The following is a 24,401-nucleotide window of genomic DNA, read 5'->3' as shown; positions in this document are numbered from 1 at the left end:
TCATTCATAAAATGAAATATACAAAAATTTGTTATATCAAGTTGCAGTATGAATAAGTATCAGAGAAAACATACAGAGAAAGAATATAAGTATTTTGTTGGAATGGAGCCCATCTTTTAGGTTTGTCCATTGAAACCAGTGGGAGCCAGAAGACATTTATAAGAAGGCCCGGGTATAATTTCACTTGCCTTAAGGCCAGTTCCTCCAGAGTGTCCTAAACTTTGTATTTTGGGAGACATGTGGGAAAGACATCAGAAAAAAAGCCTTTCTGCACTGCTGGAGGTCAAGCTTGTTGGATACAGAGTCAAAGCTTATCCTGTGTTGCCATTAGGTAGATACCAAGAGAAATTATTTAGGACCCTGATTTTTAGCCCCTAAGGACTGCTGAGATGGACATTTACCTTAGTGGATAACCAGCTACATCCACTTCTCTCTCTACTCCAGAGGAAATCATTTTCTGTGTGTCAGGAAATCCTTCCACCTCCTAGTAAAGCCACCAGTTCTCTTTCTGTGAGTTAGGATGGTAATTAGTTTTCTATTTATAAAAACTTCCATTTTATTTACTTTTTTTTTAAACCCTTGTACTTCGGTGTATTGTCTCATAGATGGAAGATTGGTAAGGGTGGGCAATGGGGGTCAAGTGACTTGCCCAGGTTCACACAGCTGGGAAGTGGCTGAGGTCGGGTTTGAACCTAGGACCTCCTGTCTCTAGGCCTGACTCTCACTTCACTGAGCTACCCAGCTGCCCCAGCCCATTTTATTTACTTTTGAAAAATTTAGTTCTTAGTGATTCTGACAAGGCATGATCAATATGTTTGTTTGTTTGTTTGTTTTGCCAGGGAAAAATGAAGCAAAACAATGAAATTTTAAATGGGCTTAGAGACAGAGACAGATGGAATATTAGTGTTTGTAAAGTTACTTGGGACCCATAAATAAACTCCAAGAAAGGCTACAGGCACATTTAGAGAAAGGCCATGATGACAGAAAAAGATGACCTCCAATTTTTTAGTATATTTTGAGGATGTCAACATAATTCTGCTCCTTTCAAAGTCTCACTCCAGAGAAAAAGGAAAGAGCAAAAAGCCAGGAAGCTACAGTAATCAGGGCAACCAAGTTGGAGGTCTCCAAATGATCATGTTCTCAACTTATTTTGGCCTGTATATTTTGGATATAATGTGTATATATATTTGCATATTTGTGAATAGCTATACCATCTTCTATTATTCCTGTGTATTTACATATCTACATTGACATCAGTGCATAATACAGCAAGTCCTTTCTTCTTTTTAAGACCCCTTACATACATATATGATGGATCAGAAGCTTGATTGTTTAATGACTATTGAAGAATATTTTTCAGTTGCTTTCCAGAATAGTTGAAAAATTCACAAGTCAACATACACAAAGTATCAGTTTGCCTGTTCTCCCACAGTCTCTCCAGTAATTGCCATTTTCCATTTTTGTCACCTTTGTAAAACGGTAGATAGAAATTCACTTACTTTAGTCTTTTCTTAGTGTTTCGAAGTATTTTTTCTTTTGGTTGTTATAGTTTTCTTATTATTGTTGACAGAATCCTTTATAAAATATTTATATCCTTTTATCATTTGTATATTGGAGAATAACTATTATTCCTATATATTTATTTTAGTACCCCATATATTTTATCACTTATCAGAGAAATTTGCCACAATAATTACATTTATTTTGTTTGGCCAAATTTGTCAAAATGTTTTTTCCTTTTTGCAATCAAAATGTGTTGTTTTTCACATTCATGATCATTTTAGTCCTTTGATCAAATTCTTTCCCCTGTCCATAGTTTTGCAAGATATCCCCTTCCTTTCTGTACTATTTTATTTTTGTTTTTTTTATTTTTAACTATTTTTTAAAATTTGAATCTTTTATTTAATTACTTTTGAATATTTTTCCATGGTTCCATGATTCTTGTTCTTTCCCTCCCCTCCTCCTACCTCCTCTCATAGCCAATGAGCAATTCCACTGAGTTATACATGTCTGCACTATGTTTTAAATTATATATGATCTTTATATATGGCTAGAATCTATTTTGAACTGATTATGTACATGGTATGAATTGCTAGTCTAAATTTCTGGAATTTCTTTCCAGCTTTCCCAACAATTTTTGTCAAAGTATGAGTCCTTGCCCTAGTAGTTGATATCCTTGGATTTATTTAATATAATGCTACTATCCTCAACAAATTCTGAATCTTGTGTACTTAATGTGTTCCAGTGATAAGCATTTTTTATTTAACAATATCAAATAATTATGATGGTTATTGCTTTGTCATATAGCTACCTGCTGCAGCTAGCCCCACCCTCACTTGCATCATTTCCACATTTTTTCCCTTGAGATTTTTTTATTTTTTCTCCTTAAATTAATTTTGTTACTATTTTGCTAATAAAGAAACCCCTTGTTGGTTTAATTAACAGGGTAACTAAGGATTTAAAATTAATTTAGTTAATATTATCATTTTTATTGACACATCACAATCAGTAATTCATATCCCTCTATCTTTTAGGATTTCTTTTATTTTTGTAAAAATTTATTTCTCATTATATGTATATAAATCTTATGTATGTCTTAGAAAATAAAGTCCATGATATAGTACATATTTTAATGGAATTTATTTTTTATCTCTTTCTAATATACTTCTTAGTAACATTTTAAAAGTTTACTAAGCTATTAATTTTACAACAACCATAAAGATAATACTTTGTTTTTATTTAATTATATTTATTTCCTTAGAATCTTTGTTTTATCTTATTGTGATTGCTGGCATTTCTACTCATATAAAGTAATAATGGTGACAAGGGATATCGTTACTTTATCCTCTATCTACTGACAATTCTAACATTACACATAATTCTAGCTTTTAGATATAGATTGATATATTTACCACATTAAAATATGGTAAATGTGTTCCTTTGACTTTTTAATGTTAAGTGTTGTATTTTGTGTTTAAAAATTTCTAATGATTTTTTAGTATTTTCAAAAACAAACACAAAATCATTAGCTCTTAGTTAAATGTATCATTTTTTATTTTCAGATTTATTTCTTCTTTGTTTCTCAGAATTTCTATGTTCGTATTCATTTGAAACTTGAGTCTGTCAGCAGAAGAAAGGGTAAAAAATGAAACTGCACTGCTTTGAAGTGATCTTTTTAAATTCTTTGTTCAACTTGTGATTTTATCAATATGTGAAGTTGACATTACATTATCAATGATTACTTGCATTAAAGAAGCAATACATACACTTTATAGAGTGCTGAACTTGAGTCAGGAAGACCTGGATTCAAATTTTGCTTCTGACATTTGGTCACTGTGACATTGAGTAAGTCACCACCCCTATGAATTTTTTTTCTCATCTGTTAAATGATAGATGAGGAATATATAGTCTCTGAGGTATCTTTCACCTATAAATCTACTCACTCTGCAGCTGCATTTATTAAATAAGAACTATGTCTCAAAAAATCAGTTTTTATAAATCATAATTAAAATGAGACAGAAAAAGTAGTCTTCTTAAAGATGTACAGGTCTATTACAAGAACCTGAGGGTTCCAAAAAGCAATTCTTTTAATAAAAGCATTCAGCAAGCCCCAGGTAAAAGGTAATCCACCGGGTGGTAAAAACCAATCCAGGAAAGTAAAAGCAAGTAAAAACCAAACAGAAAGAAGATTAAAAATTGTTAGAAAAGAAGTCTCCTGGGGGTTGAGGAGTTCTTCCACCTGAAAACCTAAAACATTTGTATATCTTTCTTGCCCAAAAGGTCTATAGCTGGGTCCCAGGGGGTAAATTAACTCAAACTTCCACACATATTCTTTACAATTTGTTGTAAAGCTCAAAACAATCTTGCTTCATGTATAACCTATATCAAATTGTTAACTGTCTCAGGAATGGGTGAGGGGAAAGAGGAAGAGAATTTGTAACTCAAAATGTGAAAAAATTTCATTTAAATTATTTCTACATATAATAGGGAAAATAAAATATCACTGAAAAAATAAATATATTTCCTTTGTATCTTGGGAATATGTAAGTTAATTCAAGCCTCTAAATACACCAGTGTCTTGGTCCACACTAGATTCAATTACTAGCTCTGACAATTATTATTAAGATATCAATATGACAATAAAGTCATATTTCCTCTGTGATTCTGTAAAATGGAGATGGTTGTACATAAATACTTCACAGGATTGTTATGAAGAAAATACTTTGAAAGCCTTAAAATATTATAGAAGATATTCCAAAAGGGTTAGTATAGTTTTAAGTTTTAATAGCTTAAAACTAAACTATTAAGATAGAACTTCAATACTTTAAAACTGTACTGAGACTTTGGAACACCCTTTATAAATGTGTTGTAATATTAATTGAAGACTATCACATGACCCTGACTGTGACATGATTGTGACATTAGTGACATGATTCACTAATCATGGTGCTTCAAGATATGAAATCTCTACTTTTAGAGCCATTATTTTGTATAAAGCTGGTCAACAAAATGTTCTTATTTAAAGGACTTCATGTTATCTGGAGGAGAGCAGTTTACTAACACATTAGCATTCGTTGGCTTATTTATATGAATTAATTTTCCAACTTAACTCAGATCATGGCCTAATAAAATGGAAATGTAGAATACTCAAGCTTTGGCTTTAAACTTTTTTTAGAAACAGGGTCCCAGTCAAAATTATGGAAGGCTGGTCTGTGTCTCTTACAGCATGGATATCCTTAATCCCAGGAGAAGAGTGAAAGCACTGACTGTTTTCAGATGGATAAATTATAAAGCACTAAATAAAAGTTATTTTTCTCCTTTCTGCTTTTTTCTCCTGGGCCAGCTAAACTAGCCCACAGATTCCTGACTTCATTTTACTTTTTTTTCTTTATAAATTTGAAGTGGAAATTTTCATTTCCAAATGTAGTGAACCATCCCCATATATGTGGTGTGTGGATGTCATTGTGATATTCAACAGGAGACAAAATAGTCATTTTTATTTTCTTCTTCCCCTATCCTTCTCCAAGGGAGACTTCAATTCCTCCCCAAAGAAGAGGCAGAAAGGTGAGGTCAGAAGTTTTGGGAACTCTGCTATGGTCAGAAAGAAGTGATGAAAGGGTAGAATCATATCTGTTAGCTCAATCAAATCCTGGTAACTGAACTGGTTAGTCCATTCAGTCTCTCCTCTGACCATTGTTCATTATTGGGGGGAAGAAGGATCCCAAGCTTTATGTCCAAGGCTTTACTCACCAGAAAATACCAATTCCATTTTAAAAACAAATAGCATTTAGCCAAAAAATTCATCTATACAAATTAGTACCATAAAAGAAGTCAGAGAAAGTATAAATAGGATAATATATGCCAGATGATCCAGAGTCAAGGAGTTATGCAAGGTAACCCAAATCAGACAAAAGAGTCCTAGATTTTGCTCAAAAGGAAATTCCCCACAATCTATAGAGTAGCAAGCTGGGAATAGGACCATGGTAGAAGCTGCCAACTCCTTTTATGTCTTGCTAGAGTCTTTTTCCTTTTGCAGCTTGAAGTGGGGTTGGTCTTTTCCATCTCTACAAGTCAGAAGTACCCAAAGCAACCGTGGGGCTAAAATGACTTGAAACATGAAAGGAACTGAACTCTGCCACTCTCACCAAATCCACCCTTATGCTTCATGCAAATGCACAGTGGTGATCTCCACCGATGAGGAGAGCCTTATATTAGTGGTCTTTTGGACTGAGGTTACATGAATAGGAGTTAATAAAGCTCTTTCTTCAGAATTTCACCAATCTGCATTTTTCTGGATTTGGGACATCACCAATGAGTTCATGATCTCTCTAAAAATTTAGTAAATGACTGTTGAGAATCTGTAGGGTAGAAAATTTCATCAATCTCTGGTAAGTCTTTTGTTTTAAGTATCCCTCTTATTCTTGTACCATATACAGAATTGATAATTGTGCAACTTATGGCTTTATAAAAATTACTGATAAAAAATTTAAATGGCATAGAGCCAACGAGTGATCTCTGGGGCATTCCCATGGGATATCTCCTACCAAATGGACACTAAAGCATTAATGACTACTTTTTGAATCTAGTAATTTAACTAATTATTAATCTATCTAATCACATTATTTCCCAGTCTACTGTCTCCATAATTTCCACAATAATAAGATAAAAGCCTTTTTGAGCACTTTGATAAAATATAAATTATATCTGCAGCATTCCTTTGATGCACCAGTTTCATGACCATGTACATAGATATTATTTATTATTTGGGGAGGTTTAGTGGACAATGAGATCAAAAAGATTTAAACGTGTTATAGGAGCCACAAGAAACTAATGGGATCCTAGATATAAGAAATAGAAACCAAGTGCACAAAACAAGAGGAGATTATGGATCCACTGTAATTTGTCCTCATCAAACTATTTCTAGATGCTTGTGTTCTTTTTGGGGCACCATGTTTCATAAAGGATATTAACAAGCTGCATTGCATCTGGAGAAGAGGGACCAAGACAGTGAGGGAATTGACATCCAGCCATATGGGAATCAAATGAATGAACTGGGAACATTAATAGAGCATAACTTAGCTTCCTTCAATTTTTTGAAGGGGTGTCATGTGAGAGAAGGATTCAATTAATTTTGTTTAACTCTAGGAGGCAATGTGATGGGGTAGAAACTGTACTGAATTTGGAGTCAGGGAATGAAAGGCTAATTATTGGGTCTGCTTTTGTGATCTGAGGCACATTACTTACCCTTTTTAGGCCTCAGTTTCTCCAACTGTAAAGAAGAGTTAGATTAGCTAATTTCCAAGGTCTTTTTTATCTCCAACTCTGATCATATGATTGACTAGAACTGACAAAGAGTTATAGTAAGTTAAAAAAACTAACATGGTTAGACAACGCTTCAGGGAATGGTAAGGACCCTGTTTCTGGGGATGCAGTAGAGGGAATCCCTCCTTAGATGTGCTTTAGATCACACAACCTTGGAGACAATTTCTAATTAAAGATAAATTATTTAAATGTCTTTGATTCTAATTCATAAAATCAGGGGAACACAGATTTGGAAATAATCTTGTTCAGCCACTTCATTTTCTGAACAAGGAACTGAAACTCAAAAATAATGTAGATAATTTTTAGAGATCCCAGGATTACCATTCACAAGTCTGGGTTCTCCAGATTAGGATTATATAATAACAATGAGTCAATTAAGAGTGAAGCAAGTAGTTATTTATTCTAGCCTTTCAGGGCAGATTGCAAAATGGACAGCAGTTTCCCCAAAGCATGATATAATAGTTCTTATATACATATTTTAGGGCAGAATTCATAAGCTAAATACAATTCAAAGTAACATTGTGTGAAACAAAGAAAAGACAACTTCATAAAACTCAGGTGATTATACAAAAAACATACTTTGAGAAAATACAGATAGATAAATATTGATAGATAGATAGAGAATTTTAGCTACAGGAGATAGATAAAAAGTTATTATCTGAATACATCTGGTCTTACCTAAATCAAAGAAATCTGCCAGACAGACCAGATAAGGAAGAAAACTTTCTCCTTATGGAGAAAGAGTTTCTCCATCTTTGGCAAAGTCTTTTGGTACCAATAAAAGGAGAGAATAAGATACTGAAGGACACAATTGCCACTGTGTCCTTCAGCTCATAACAAAATAGCTAAAGCCAGAATGCCTTGAAACAGAGTTGTTCCTTAGGAAGGGGAAGAAAAGGACCTTTGAATTGCACAAACATGGAGGGAAATTTATGCTGCAATACCAGATTGGGTTAGTACATGATATTAAGGCAAAGGTAGGAAGGGGAAACTTCCTGAAAATTTTCTGCATCATGATACTTGCTAAAATCATTTTCTGGGATTCATTTGAGAGCATAGAGGTTCTTTATCAACATCTCCCACAATTATTAGTGACTAAGCCAGGATTCTAAACAATGACCTTAGCTGCCTCTTACTGTTAAGAAGTAGCTTCTATACATAGATCCTATGGGACCCCACTGGAACTTCATCATCTCAGTCCATTTTTGCTCCTTAGGACAACCACTAAAATATTTGAAGAAACCTATTACATCTGCCTTAAGTCTTCTCCTTTTCAGGTTAAAAACCCCAATTCTTTTAACTGACATATCCATGATATTGTTAGGAGTCTTTTTACTATATATATATGTCGCTTGTCAGTGCCACATCTAAAATATGTCAATGAGAAATAAGGGAAGTCTTGACCAAAAAAAGTTCAGAGGGTCTCTTGCATGCCTTAAAGCTGTATATTTTCTTAATGCAACACAGATATGAATATTTGTTATTATTTGTTTTAGTTTGGCATTCACAAAATATAGGTAATTAATATTCATCTTTTTAGAAATTTCTGAATTTAGAAATAATCAAATAAAATAAGAATAGTTGCACATAAAATGTAAATATATAAACTAAAACATGCAACAAAGTTAATATTATTTTAATAAGTAATATTTAAATGGCCTTTTTTGCCTTTTCTTCCTTAAGATTAATTTTCTGTTTTCCTCATTTTGTTTATTATTACTATTAATTTCCATAGTCATAACAATTATATATATATAGCATTGTCCTGATATTGCTTTCTTTAGCATGAATCATTCTTATGTCTCCCTACAATTCCTTGTATTTTTCCTATTCATCATTTCTTATTGGATATTTCATTAAGTTTATATGACACAAGAGGGTTCCAGTTAATTTGTTGCTATGAATAAGCCTACTATGCATATTTTTAATAGACAGATATCTTTTTTCTCTTGTTTAATGATGCCCCTTGAGTATAATCTCAGTAGTGGGATCATACAGTTAACAAGTTTAAATAGTTTTGTAACTCTTATATACTTCCATATTGCCTTCCCAAAAGATTATACCTATTTAGAGTGCCATTAATGATATAAAGTATGACTTTTTCATAATCCTGCAAGTCATTTGTTTTATTACTTTTATCTATCTTTTACAAGTTATTGGATATAGGATAACATCTTAGAATTGTTTTAATTTGTATTTCTCTGAAAGGTTTAACTATTTTTTTCCCTAAAAGTTCTTGATAATTTATGTTCCTTTTTTTAAAGATCTACCTTTTCAAATTCTTTGACCACTTAACTTTTGGAGAGTAGATTTCACATTCATAACAATTCTTTGTAGATTCTAATATACATGTATAAGAATTATGAAAAAACATTAAAAACAGGTCATTGCTAATTATAAGCATGATAATTGTGAAATTATCTCTCTATGATCAAGATATTAACTAGTTAAAGCAATGATAAAAATTGAGACTAAACTAGATTAAAAGGTCAAAGATGAAAAGATGCAATTAAATCTCCTTCCTGACCTTTTAAAACTATTATTTAAACTAGCTATTAACTCTGAAAAAACTGAAAAATAAGACTTTGGTTATCATTATTTTAAAGGTATGCAAAATAAGTAACAAAAGAAAGAAGTCTAAAAAGCTGTGAAATTGCCTCAGCTAGCAAACACATGATCTCCTTGTTAAGCAGAGAGACATGACAGCCAAAGACAATACCAATGGTCTGTACAAAATGATTTACAAAACATTATAGAAGTAGACATCAAAGAATGAGCAATATTGTCTCACAGAATAGCGAAAAATTGTGGAAGGGGAAATGAAGGAGTATAAAACTATCAAGATAAACCCCAAAACATAAAAGAAAGTAACAAACAAAAACAAAGAAGAGCAGATTCACAAATATTTCTACATCAATGTATTTCTCATCATTAGTGACAATGTAATCATCATACATTTGGACTCTCAGCACCTCATTTGCCATATGAGGAAGTAGAAATGGCATTGAATAGGACACACTAGGGTAATCTAGAGCTATAGACTGCCTTCAAATTCTAAAGTAATAAGAATCTATATTTTTAATGTTGCAGTTTTGGAAATATAATTCTAGTGCAGTGGTTCTCAAACCTTGTTAGTGTTGGTTTCCCTTTATATTCTTAAAAATTAATGAGGATTCCCAAAAGCCCTACCCTTGTTTATGTGTGATATATATAAATATATATATTACATATATAGGTGAGTATCTATTGCATTAGAAATTAAAACATAATTTTTAAAGTATTGAATATTAAAAATAATAATCCAATACATATTAACATAGATAATATATTTTATAAGAAGTAATCATATTTTCCAAAATGAAAAAGAATTTGGGAGATAAGTGGTAGTGTTAAATACTTTTGCAAATCTCTTTAATGTCTGGTCTAATAGTGGACAGTTGTATTTTCATTTTTGCCTCTGTATACATTCTATATCAATTTGTTTTAAATGAATATATTAAGAAAATCTGGCCTTACATCATAGATACAGAGTTGGGAAAAGGAAGATTATTTAAATAGGCAAATAATGTCAGAATTATTATGAAAATACTTTTGGCCTTGCAGGACCCTTTGAAAGGGTCTCTAGGACTTCTATGTATCTCCAGACCATATTTTCAAAACTGCTATACTAGTGAAAAATAAGTCAACATTGAAATGAATATGAATGCTACCTATAAACAAGGATATGGGAAACTCTTCTATAAGTTCATACTTTGAAAAATTTTCCAAGATCAATTTAGGTGAAACCTTAATTAGCAATTTATTAAATCTTTAGCCTCATTTTTATCATGCAATATGTATTTCTTTTTTTCATAATTTTTATTTTTTAGAAAAGTTATCATGGTTACATGATTCATGTTCTTACTTTCCCCTTCACCCCCCAACCTCCTCCCCCCCACTATACCCTCTGCGCATTTCCACTGGTTTTAACATGTGTCATCAATCAAGACTTATTTCCAAATTCTTGATAGTTACATTGGAGTGGTAGTCTACAGCCCCAATCATGTCCACCTCAACCCATGTGTTCAAGCAGTTACTTTTCTTCTGTGTTTCCTCTCCTGTAGTTCTTCCTCTGAATGTGGGTAGCGTTCTTTTCCATAAGTCTCTCAGAATTGTTATGGATCATTGCATTGCTGCTAGTACAGAAGTCCATTACATTCAATTTTACCACACTGTATTGGTCTCTGTGTACAATGTCCTTCTGGCTCTGCTACTTTTACTCTGCATCAATTCCTGGAGATCTTTCCAGTTCACATGGAATTCCTCCAGTTTATTATTCCTTTGAGCACAATAGTATTCCATCACCAGCATATACCACAATTTGTTCAGCCATTCCCCAATTGAAGAGCATACCTTCCTTTTCAAGTTTTTTGCCACCACAAAAAGCGCAGCTATAAATATTTTCATACAAGTCTGTTTATCTATGATCGCTTTGGGGTACAAACCCAACAATGGTTGGATCAAAGGGCAGGCAATCTTTTATAACCCTTTGAGCATAGCTCCAAATTGCCATCTAGAATGGTTGGATCAGTTCACAACTCCACCAGTAATGCATTAGTGTCCCAATTTGGCCATATCCCCTCCAACATTCATTACTCTCCCCTTCTATCATTTTAGCCAATCTGCTAGGTGTGAGGTGATACCTCAGAGTTGTTCTGATTTGCATTTTTCTATTTATTAGAGATTTAGAATACTTACTCATGTGTTTATTGATAGTTTTGATTTCTTTATCTGAAAACTACCTATTCATGTCCCTTGCTCATTTATCAATTGGGGAATGGCTTGATTTTTTTTTTACAATCAATTTAACTCCTTGTATATTTGAGTAATTACACTCCTGTCAGAGATTTTTGTTATAAAGATTTTTTTCCCAATTTGTTGTTTCCCTTCTGACTTTGGTTGCATTGTTTTAGTTTGTACAAAAGCTTTCTAGTTTAATATAATCAAAACCATTTAATTTACATTTTGTAATTTTCTCTAACTCTTGCTTAGTTTTAAAATCTGTCCTTTCCCAGAGATCTGACAAGTATACTATTCTGTGTTCACTTAATTTATTTATAGTTTCCTTCTTTATATTCAAGTCACTCACCCATTCTGAATTTATCTTGGTGCAGGGTATGAGATGTTGATCTAAACCTACTCTCTCCCATATTGTTTTCCAATTTTACCAGCAGTTTTTGTCAAATAGTGGATTTTTGTCCCAAAAGTTGGGCTCTTTGGGTTTATCATACACTGTCATTCTGACGTCACTTACCCCAAGTCTATTCCACTGATCCTCCCTTCTGTCCCTTAGCCAGTACCATACCATTTTGATGACCGCTGCTTTATAGTATAGCTTAATATCTGGTACTGCTAGGCCACCTTCCTTCACATTTTTTTCATTATTTCCCTTGATATTCTTGATCTTTTGTTCTTCCAGATGAACTTTGTTATAGTTTTTTTTCTAATTCAGTAAAGAAGTGTTTTTGGTAGTTTGATAGGTATGGTGCTAAATAAGTTAATTAATTTGGGTAGAATGGTCATTTTTATTATGTTAGCTTGTCCTACCTATGAGCAATTAATGTTTTTCCAATTGTTTAGATCTAGTTTTAATTGTTTGGAAAGTGTTTTGTAGTTGTGTTTGTATAATTCCTATGTTTGTTTTGGTAGATAGATTCCTAAGTATTTTATATTGTCTAGGGTGATTTTAAATGGTGTTTCTCTTTCTACCTCTTGCTGTGATGTGTTGGAAATATATAGAAATGCTGATGATTTATGTGCATTAATTTTTTATCCTGCAACTTTGCTAAAGTTGTTGATTATTTCTACTAGCTTTTTAGTTGATTCTCTACGATTTTTTAAGTAGACCATCATATTATCTGCAAAGAGTGATAGCTTAGTCCCCTCATTGCCTATTTTAATGCCTTCAATTTCTTTTTCTTCTCTAATTGCTACTGTTAGTGTTTTTAGTACAATGTTAAATAATAGAGGTGATAATGGGCATCCTTGTTTCACTCCTGATCTTACTGGGAAGGCTTCTAATTTATCTCCATTGCATATGATGCTTGTTGATGGTTTTTAGCCTCATTTGAAAATATCTTTACTAAGGTGGGGTGGGGGGAGAAGAACACATAGAAACAAAAAGAATCTTTGATCTTATTCTCTTTAGTACAAAGGGGAGGGAAAAATTTATTTATGGGAGACATTGTCTTTCCTACACCTACCTGTTCAGAAATTTCAGACTGAAATCTTTAACCTGGAGTCAATAAAGGATAAGAAGGGAGCTAGATGAAGCAGTCTATTATAGTATTCTTTCTGTAGTGTTTTCTAGTCTCCCTACACTCCTTTCTTATTTGCATTTTCTGTGTCATGGATGGAAGTGGGTCACACTAGATATAACAAGTTTTGCAACCAGGATATGAATCAAAAACACTTGTAGGGTTTGTAGAAGGAAATAATAGAAACCACAAGTCTTCTCATTGGCTATTGCCAAGTTGAGGACACTGGGATAGGATTGGTATATGCCCGCTATGAGAAGGAAGTTGTCTTTTAGTAGCTTTCTATTTTAATTATTTATTTTTGTAACTATAGATGAGGAAATTGAAGCAAACGGGAGCAAGCTACTTACCAGAGGACACCAGCTAATGTTCCTGAGGCCAAATTTGAACTCTATCCCCTGAGTCACCTACCTACCTCATAAGGGGTCATAGAAGCCATCAACTCTGTCTAACCCCCTCATATTAAAGTTAAAGAAAAAGACAGAAAGAGTTAAGCATCTCTCCAGGGTTAAACAAACAATAAAAGTCTGAAGCAGAATTTTAACTCAAGTCTTCCAGATTCTGAGTCCAGCACATTGTTTACTAAACCACACTCCCATTATGAAACAATTGTCAGGAATAGAATTCACACCTTTTACCTCAAAGGAGAATACAATTTGAATGTATTTCCTTAGACTCCTAGGCTATCCTAATTGCAAAAACTTCAAACAGTGTTTCCTAAAGCACATTACATGGTCTTCTGCTACACTACTTACAAAGTGCTGAAAAGTCACACATTGAGTAATTTAAATTGGGTGCCAAAGGAAACTAGAAAAATGTTGAGACTTTCAAAGTAGGCCACTAATCTAAAGTCAAACTTGATATAACTACCTTGCTTGGCAGATGGTTGAGAAAGGAAATTATAAAATGGTGTGGTGAGGCATTGGGTTAAAAAAAGGAATGATAAACTGTCAGCTAATGCATTATTAATTGCTCCGAAAAAAAACTGTACTCACCAAAATACACTAGACTGTTAAACTACTTACATACAAATATATGCTAAAGTGCTTTTCTTATCATACTCAATGTGGATGCACAATACCTTTTAAAAGAGCAGGTTAGGAACCCTCAGGAATTTAAATTTCTCATTTTTCTAAGTTTAAATAAAAATTGGAAAATTTTGCTCCCAAAGAAATCTTCTAAAAGGCTCTCGGATACGAAACAAATATAGAGGGAAAATACCAATGTCAAATCCTTACCTATGAAACTCATCTTAATAAAATAAATTCCATTTAATAAGCACTTATTATGAATTTTCCAGCAGCTAGGGAGAATTACCCATGGACCACTACAATTTCAGTTTGACTAGAATTGTGAGAGGAGGCAAGGCACAGAAACTAGAATTAAAGGTTCGGCTTTCTTTATCTAGGTCCATGCCTGCTACTTCTGCTCCATCTATAAAAGAGAGGGTCAGACAACATGCACAACATTTCTTCCAACTCTTGACTTATTATCCTCTATCAGCCTGGAGAGCATTCTCTAGTTAAGTACACCAGGGAGTTGTCTTGTTGTTCAACACTTTAGTTGATGACTTCCATGATGATGTATATAAGCTTGTCAAATTTGTAAATGGCATGAGCCCAGTAGGATGTCTAGCACCTTCAATAGCAACCAAAGATGCAAAAACAATCCTACCAGGATAGATTCATGGGCTTAGTGAACTATTAAACAGAATACAATTGAATAGGAATAAATGAGTTTTAAAAATCAATTTCATAAATAGAAGATGGCAGACTGTTGTTAGACAACAGTTTTAATGAAGAAAATAGGTGGCAGAGGGTAAAGGGGCAGGCTCAGTGTCCACACCTCAGTGAACCATGATGGACTAAGCCAGATTGATGGTAGCTGATGGGCTAATGGTGGCTGGCCCCATCTTCAGTGACATCCCCAAGAGAGGGATCTGGGAGCTTCCATTCTGACATGTCCAACTGATCCAGCCTCTGTCTCAAGTGGGGGTATATGGGGTGACTCTTGGAGAGGCCCCAGACATCTAGTGGACACACCTCATCCAGAGAAGAAGCACAAGGCAGAGGGACAAATGGGGTTTTTCCTCCTGAAGAAGGTGTCTCAGAGCTGGGGGTTCAAACCACAGAGTCTCCCAATGAAGACTTCCTCCAGCAGAATGAGCAAATGAAAATAGTTTGTTCCAAGAGCCATGAAGACACCTGAAGCAGGCACTGTGGTGTGCTTAGAGCCTGGTCAGACAATGAAGATGCTAAAGTCATCCACTGCATCCCAAGCCAACACCCATCATCCTAACCTTTGTCTTGTCACTGGACTTGGATGACTCTGGAAGAGAAAGTAAGGCTGAGGAATTCATGCAACTCATTTAAATACAATTCACTAGAAAGTGAAAGCTTTGTGATATCCTTGGTCTTCTTCAAAAATAAAGGACAAATAACAATAATAATTAGTAAGATTCAGAAGACTTTAAGTTCAACACAAGCAAACCAGTGGGTCTTTTTTAATTTTTATGTTTTTTTAACAGCATATCTTGAAAATCCCGAAAAAGTCATTCTCACTATAAATTTGATGTCTTCATCATATTCTTCCTTGTTCAATAAGCCTGTAACCTTCACAGTCTTAGAGACAATTTGTAATGTTTTCTACCATCCTCTCCAACTGTAAAAATAATACCTTTCCTTTGTACCCCATCAGAGATTCCTACCTCTTCCATTGTACTTGCCTTAATGATTTCAGGCTCAGTGCCATATTACTCCATTACTATACTATCCTAGAGGCATTAATAGAGTCATGGTGTACAGAACAATGAAATAATTGTTCCACTAAACTCTCCTGGTCATGAAGAAAGTTGTTTTTCCTTTATCCTCTGAAAGAATAAGCTCTCTCTATCTAGCTATTCCTAGAGTCACTATTCATATATAGGGTTCTGACTCATTTGTACCTTAGCTACATTATCTCACTGGCCTATTTCCTGAAGTCTTATTTCTGCTTAAGGCTTTATAACTCTCTCACTTTCTCTAGGAAATCATTCCTTCCTATGTACCTCTACCTCCTGGCCCTGATATACTCAAAACATCCATTACAAAAATTGGTGGAGTACAGGGACATGAACTCTTAAGGGTAATGGGCTTAGTCTGATTCATGCCCATTGCTGGTGATTTAAGTTCTGGAATTACAATGAAATAAGAAACTTGTAATCCATCTAAAATGGCAGCCAGATGGCATAGTGGAAAGTGTGTTGGGCCCAGAGTCAGAAAGATTCATCTTTCTGATTTCAAATCTGGCCTCAGACACTATAATATCCATGTGTCCCTGAGCAAATGACTTAACCTTTTAGCCTCAGTTTCTTCATCTGTAAAATAACCTGGAGAAGAAAATGGCAAATCACTCCAGCATGTTTGCCAGGAATATCCCAAATGGGGTTGTGAAGAGTTGTACACAGCAAAAACAACTGAATAATCACAATCCATTTAGAAGTTAACAATAGGCGGCTCATTGAGCCTCCAAAGGACACTGAGAGCAGAGAAGTGAATGTTCATCCAAGATAAAGAGCAATTCAATTGAGCACTGCTTGCCAATGTTGCCTATGCTGCTGCTCAGGTTGGGGTTGGGGGCTCTTTTCTGTGTTGTATTCAGGCGACCAGGAGGTTGCTAACACCCCAGCCTTAGTCCTCTGAGTCAATCTAAACTCAAGGGCACTTTTAGAACCTTTTAAAGAAAACCTGTCCTAAGCTATTGCTGTCACTAAGCAAAAAAACTTTAAATTTCCATCCTATACATATACATACATACATGCATATATATATATATTCTTCCTCATTCAACAAGCCTGGAACCATCATACTCTCATAGATGATCTGTAATGTTTTCTACCATTGCCTCAAACTATAAAAATCCTAACTCTCCTTTGTACCCTACTAGAGATTCTCTAGATCTTTTCCATTAAACTTGCCTTAATGATTTCAACCCCAGTGCCATAATGATCCTCCATTATTATACTTAATATTAACTTACATTAAGTACTTATCTTCTTTCACATATTCTCTTTTGTAATAATTAATTATATCAAATTATAATTATATAATTAAAATATAAATTATATATTAAAATATATATTAAAATATAATTAATATATTTTGGTTCCCAAGCTACATCATGAATTCCTTAAGGATATATATTGAGATATATACTGTATATGCTGTTCCTATGCTTCTCTATCACCCATAGCAACAAGGAATAACCAATTAAATTTGGCAAGCCATTATTCGACAGCTATTTTGTGCAAGGTACTATCTAACTCAATAATCTTCAACCAATTAATTGCAAAGAAAGCCATCATAGCCTTATATAGAGAGCAGCACCCTCAGAGTCAGGAAGACTGTTTTGATCAACTATGGGACTCCCAGCAATTGACCTATTCTCTTTCGGCCTGTTTCCTTATCCCTAAAACGAATGAATAAATGAATGAGTAAATGAACAAATGAATGAATAAATGAAAAACTATTGAACCCCTACTATGTAAAAAAAAAAAGCACTGTGACTACAAATAGAGTGACAATGTATTTTCTCCAAGTTCATATTTTACTGAAGGGAAATAACGCATAAAGGAGTTTTCAGTTACAAATCAGACAGAAGTGCTCTATTGTCCTCAGGGTGCAAAGTCAATGCAGGCAATAATGCTTCTTTAATGTTATCTTCAATACTCTTCACTTCATTTTAAGGCTTCAAAAGACAATTTAAAAAATCTCTTTCCCTCCCCACCTATATCAGAGGTACCAAACTTTTTGTTGAATTGAAGTGCATTTTCAGATTTTGCTAACAGAATAATTACTTTATAGACAATTACATAGAAGAAATTACCATTATCATCTTAATGAAAGTGTTATTTTATGTTGTGGTATATCTTCCTTCTTGTAATAGACAAGTTCCTTTTGAATTTTTTGGTTTGTTGGAACTTTTCTTGAAGAAGTGAAAAAAAAAAGCCCTTCCCATAGTTTAGAAACGTGTGCTTTTATTTTCATTTCTTAAAGACTGAATTTAATAAAATAATTTAACAGCATCAATTATTTTCCCCAAACTTCATAATTTACTGTATTGAACCTTTGTAATACTTCTGTGTAAGGCTACATATATGATAAACATGATAAAACCATATTTGCCTCAAAGGAAGCTGGGGAAGCAACCAGTTCCTTAACATTGTATAATATTTGTCAATTAAAAAACAATCTTTCTTTAATGGGTGGGAAGTATTCACCCAACTGAATGGTACTCTATACCAAAAAATTAAAAGGACATTGAATTGAAAATAATTAAGATGGAAATCATATCTATTTCATGACCTGATTATGTCATGGGCAAGTCTTCAAGGGCATCCACCTAGGGAAAAAGTCAGTTATATAAATAATATTTTCAAGTATTAAAAAAAAGTTCAGCTTCTTTTAAGCAGAATCTGAAATAATTATAAAATTTGCACATATGGCCTACCCTAATTCATTTTCTTCATAGCAGCTGTGAATAAAATCCCAAGGGAACTCACTACACACAAATATGCCTCAATATACACAAACATGCCTTAATATAGTTACATTTCCTCTGAAGGTCATGGAAGTCTGCATGGATTATTTGTTCTGTGTGGTTTCTTGGCTTTTTATTGTTCTCTCTGGTCTTCCCACTCACACAACTCATGTCCCCACATATAACCTTCCCAATTCCCAAACAGATCTCTTTTGCCAATCTGCCTTAGCCAGACCAGATAACCAACCTATCCCTCCTAGATCAGACTTTAAAAATTATTCCATTTATATGCTGCTATCCACTGGAAGCTTTGAATCATCACTGTTATTCATGTAATTTAACTAATCAAAAAATAAGTCCTGTGTGGGATGGAGAGTAGAAAATTTTGGGCAATGAAAATCTGGCATAAGAGAAATACTTAGGATTTTGATAGACCCTAAAATGGTGCCCACATTCATTACTTAGACTCACAAGCTCCACTGCTAGAATATATGCCCAGGTCACTCTCCCTACAACCATTGATTCCTCAAATGCTACCATTCTCAAAATTTCCAGGCCTATTTTAAATTCGGATAATCGTGTGCCTCTCTCTCTCCACTTATGGTGGGTTAAAAAATTTTATTTCACTTTTGACTTCTTTGGTATTATAGGATCCAGGCAGAGATTCTTTTTCTAGAACTTCTTTTCTAGAACTTCTAGAACCTCTTTATCTTTTTTTCCTTTCTCATTCTCACACTGTTCCAAATTCCTAAGCATATAACTCTCAGCTACAGCAACACTCCTGACTCATGTAGCACCTAGAAGGCATAGTGGATAGAGTGTTGGATCAGGAGCAGAGGAAATGATGGCAAATCCAGCCTCATACACTTAATGAGTATGTGAACATGACTTAGTTACTTAACCTCTATCTGTCTCAGTTTCTTCATTTGTAAAAGAGGGATAATAATATTGCCTGCCTTCCAGAGCTATTGTGAGGATAAAATATGATGATATTTGTTGTGTTTTATAAACCTTAGAGCTCCCTATAAACATTAGTTTTATTGTGTTTAGCAAAGGACTTGGGTATGAATAATTATTAACAATTTGTTTTTATGACTTTAATTACCTAATAATTACTTAGGCATGAATCACTTCCTATATTTAGCAAGCAAAAACTGGTTTTAATCTTTACTGCCTTATTGGTCTGTCGATAGAACTTTTCTTATATAAATACACACACATATATATAAATATATACATACACATATGCACACATACCTATATGTGTTGTGTAAACAGTATATATAATCTATATGCAGGTAGATATGCATGTACATATACATACTGTAAAATAAATATATAAATATGTGAGCAGTAAATATTTGTATATAAAAATACATTTGCAGATACCAAAATACATTTCACTATATATATACATACAAGAGAAAAATAATTATATAAAATTAGTATATAGGGTGAAGGGGAAAGTAGGGGCATGAAGCATGTAAATAGGTTAAACATGAATATTACTAAATGTTTAAAAAATTAGTATATAAAATAGTTACTATGAGATTGGCTTTACATTTCTTTCAATTAAAATATACATCTTTTATTCACTTGTATCATTATTTTTCTCTTTGTTCATCACATTCCTAATTGTTTTCCTCTTTGTTCTCTTACCACAGTATGCACTAAGAAAAAAATCATAAAACACACCATTTTTTTCCAGACCAGATTTTAAAGGAAAGTGTCTCCTATTAGGACCAACATGATGAATTCCTTCCCATTAAGCAGAAAGAGAATCCATACTTGATTTCTCTCCTCTCCTCATAAAGAACTTAAAGAAAGGATAAAGAATGACTGCTTTACTTTGAAATTTTAGCTAATTCTGCCATATCAAATTTTATATTTTTATTTCTTTTGGTATTCTTTCTGCCAAAATTCTTTTTAAAAGTATATCATTTTCTTGGTCCTCACAAAAAGATGAATTGCTCACAGTTATCTTTTTGGCTATGCCTAGTCTATTTCTGCACCATTCTGACCAGAGTGGCTGGAAGTGCTGGCTTTTATAGCTCTTCATTGCCTTCACTGGACTACTGAGAACAAAGAACATTTAAAATCAGTCACTGATAAATATAGCTCTCTGTGAGAACACTGACAAATTTACTCCTTCTTTAACTGAAAAAGCTGCCAAGAGAGCTGATATTTCCAGGAATGGTGTAAATGAGCCACTGTGGGGCTAAAGTGTAAGAGAAAAAAGGAAAACATTATATTCAAAAGATCTGATGAGCCAGTGCTATACTCTGATATAAGCTTTTTAAAAAATTAGGCCCCCAAATATCAAATTTAAAATGTTAATCTAAATGCTGAGTATGTGGTATTTCTACAATGGCTTTTTGCCACAGTTGGAAACAAGAGAAGTCTCTCTGAAAATTTCTAATAAAGAAAAAATATTTAAATACTTAGAAATGACAGAATATGAGCATGCTAGAAAGCTTTAGAAGAATCCCCATAGGACTCTTGCAATAAAAGGGTAAGGTGTTGATGGAAAGAAAAGAAGTGGCACACAGAGTGGGGAGGAAGGAGTTTGGGAGATTGAAGGACAGACTCCCCACAAAGAACAATTTTTTCTGCATTTTTGCTGTGTCAGATAAACCATATGGTCACTGTAAATTTAGAATTGTATCCTCTGACTATTTGGGAGGTCTTTGATTCATAAGGGACTGCCCAGATGTGTTATGAGTGGAACTCTATTTTTTTCTATAATTTCTGCTAATCTAACTTCCTCTAATGGTGATTCTGAAAATCCAGCTAGTGAGAACTTTTAATGTAACTATTCCCCTACTGTGAGGCAACAGACTCTGAGAATGAGCATTTGGCTAAGATGGGGGGGGGTCTCTTCTGTAAAAGCACACTGAGGATGACCATGACAGGACCATGTGGTTACTATGAGACCATGGTGTCTACAAATTAAATCTCAAGAAACACACTGAACAGTCAATAAGCAGCAACCAGCTTGGTTGGGCATGACTTACAAACAAAAATAAATACAAGACAACTTGGAAGGGAGAGGCACTTGAAAGTGAGGGGCTTGGGAAGGATTTCATCATGGAAGTGGTGGTGTTTAACCTTACAAATGAAGGATATAGATTCTTAAAAAGCAAAGATAAAACAGAGCGGATTCTAGTCATGGGGAATAAACTGGAGCAAAAGCTCTGCAGAGTGAGGAACAACAAGAGGTCATTTTGTCCAGACCAAAGGTATGTACAACATAGTAATGAGTAATATTTAATAAGGACAGAAAAGCAACTTATACTAAGTTTTAAATGGCAAATAGAGTTACTTGTAACATGTAAACTAGTAGGTTTTTATTTATAACATTTATGTAACTAATTTCCATTAACTGTAGAATGGTGGCAGGAAGAGGGAAAAATGATCCCCAAACTCTTAATTAAAAACATACTATGTTTGAAAATTTGTATTTAGTGCTGAGATGCGAGAACAAACCCCCCTAAAAGTATTTGTTAAATTGGATGGAGAAGACTCACCATGACACATGATTATAGTGATAACAGCCACAGAGATGCCCAGGTCATGTGACCAACATGTTGGAGGACTAGATATTTTCTGATCCTCACAATCTCTCAAAAATTTCTAAAATAAGGATTATCACTAATACGTGAATTTATAACAGTTTTCTCTGCTGGCTAAGACTCCAGAACCCTAATGATATAACAATTTGATTAAATAAGAGCAGAAGCTAATCCCTAACCCCTAATGAGTTCATTCAGCAATCCTTACAGCATCAACATTGTGGCAGGGTAATGCAATGAGACAGATTGGTTTTGAACTGAGATCCACAGAGCAATTTCCTTCCTCAGGCTTCATTCTTTGTCAGCACATTCTACTGCTTCTCTCACCGCACAATTCTGTGGCAACCAGCAGCAGAACTGAATTATCCACTGCCACACCAAGAGATATAGGTATATGAAGGGAGGAAAGGGAGAAAGGAAAGAAGGGAGGAAGCGAGGAAGGAAGGAAGGAATGAAAAAAGGATGGAAAGAAGAAAGGAGTAGGAACAAGGCTGCTTTGGGTACATTTGAAGATCTTTACATCTATAGTTTGTTCATGATATCCTTGCATAAACTATGCACTTAAAAAGGGACATGAATTCACCTTGGACTATTCAGTTTTAGCCATATATCAGTAAAGTATTCCCAAAAGTGAAGTCCTTTGGGTATCTATATTCATTTTTAATCATAACCAGATCTTATATGTGAGGTTTTTTTACTAAGTAGTTAGAAAAATTATGTGAGCAGTTTATTTGCTTTGTAAACACCCCAGATAATAGAAACATTAAGTAAATAAATGCATGTATCAAGGAAAACACAATTAATGAAGTAAATTACCAAAGGAAAAAAATAAAGGAAAGAAGGCCAAGAAAGAGTCTCCTATGCAGTTAAAATAAATAAAAACCAAAAATAAAATAATAGCAGAAAGACCCTTAAAAGATTTTTCTCTGAAAATACACAGTGATGACGATGAAAGTGGAATTTAAATAGAAAAAGTGATGGTAAAGAATAAGATCAAAGCACCATTAACTAAATCTCACAACAGCCCACCTAGAAGGGAATCAGTATTCTCCCTAGGACTTTACTACAGAATGGAAGGAAGCATAAAAGGGAACAGGAGAAGAAGATTGAGGGGAATGTGTGATATGTCCTACTCATGTTAATGATAAATAGTAAAGAAAAATAACTTATAGTCTCTAGGAAAAAAAAGAGGAATTACAGGAAAATGGGTAAGGTAGTAAAGTGAGGTATTGAAAAAGAGGGAAACCAAAAAGGAAATTGTAATTCATTGGTGGAATGAGCCCCATTCAAGTATGAGGTATATTTTGTAGCTGGAAAGGGAAGCCTTATAATGTAATGTATAGTAATTTGATGCTCAGAGAGATAACTATTGTTGAGAAAATCTTATACCTATTTGGAACTATGCCCAATGGGGCATAAATTATGCATATCCTTTGATCTAGCAATGCCACCACTAGGTCTGTATCACAAAACAGGGAAAAGAATATATACAAAAATATTTATAGCAGCTCTTTTTTGTGGTAGCAAAGAATTGGAAATTGAGGGGATACCCTTCAACTACCGAATGGTTAAACAAGTTATTGCATATGATTGTAATGGAATACTATTTGTTTTCAGAAATGATGACCAGTAGTATTTCAGAAAAATTTGGAAAGATTTACATTAATTGATGCACAGGGAAGTAAGCAGAACCAGGAGAAAATTGTACACAGTAAAAGGAATCCTGTCTAATCAACAACTGTGAATAACTTAGCTATTCTCAGAAACACAATGATGCTAGAAAATCCCAAAAGACTTACAAGGAAAAATACTATCCACCTCCAGAGAAAAAACTGATAGAATCTGAATGTAGATCAAAGCATACCATGTTTCATTTTATTTCTTCATTTTTATGTATCTTTTTCTACAATATGATGAATGTGGAAATACATTTTCTAGTACAAATATAACCTAAATCAAATTGTTTACCATCTTAGGGATAGGTGGCGATGAAAGAGAGATTATTTGAATCTTGAAATGTTGGAAAATAAATGCCAAAAATTTTGTTTACATGTAATTGGGAAAGAATAATACATTACTGAAGGGGGAAGAAAGAAAGTCTTATCCCTCCATGGACAACATTCTGCCTTAAGAGAAATCTTTTTTTTTTGAAAATCAACATCTAGGAGGTCAGAACATAGAGAACTGAGAGTAT

This window comes from Gracilinanus agilis, chromosome 1, assembly GCF_016433145.1.
Source record: "Gracilinanus agilis isolate LMUSP501 chromosome 1, AgileGrace, whole genome shotgun sequence".
Classification (NCBI taxonomy): Eukaryota; Metazoa; Chordata; class Mammalia; order Didelphimorphia; family Didelphidae; genus Gracilinanus; species Gracilinanus agilis.
This window is presented reverse-complemented; position numbering follows the sequence as displayed.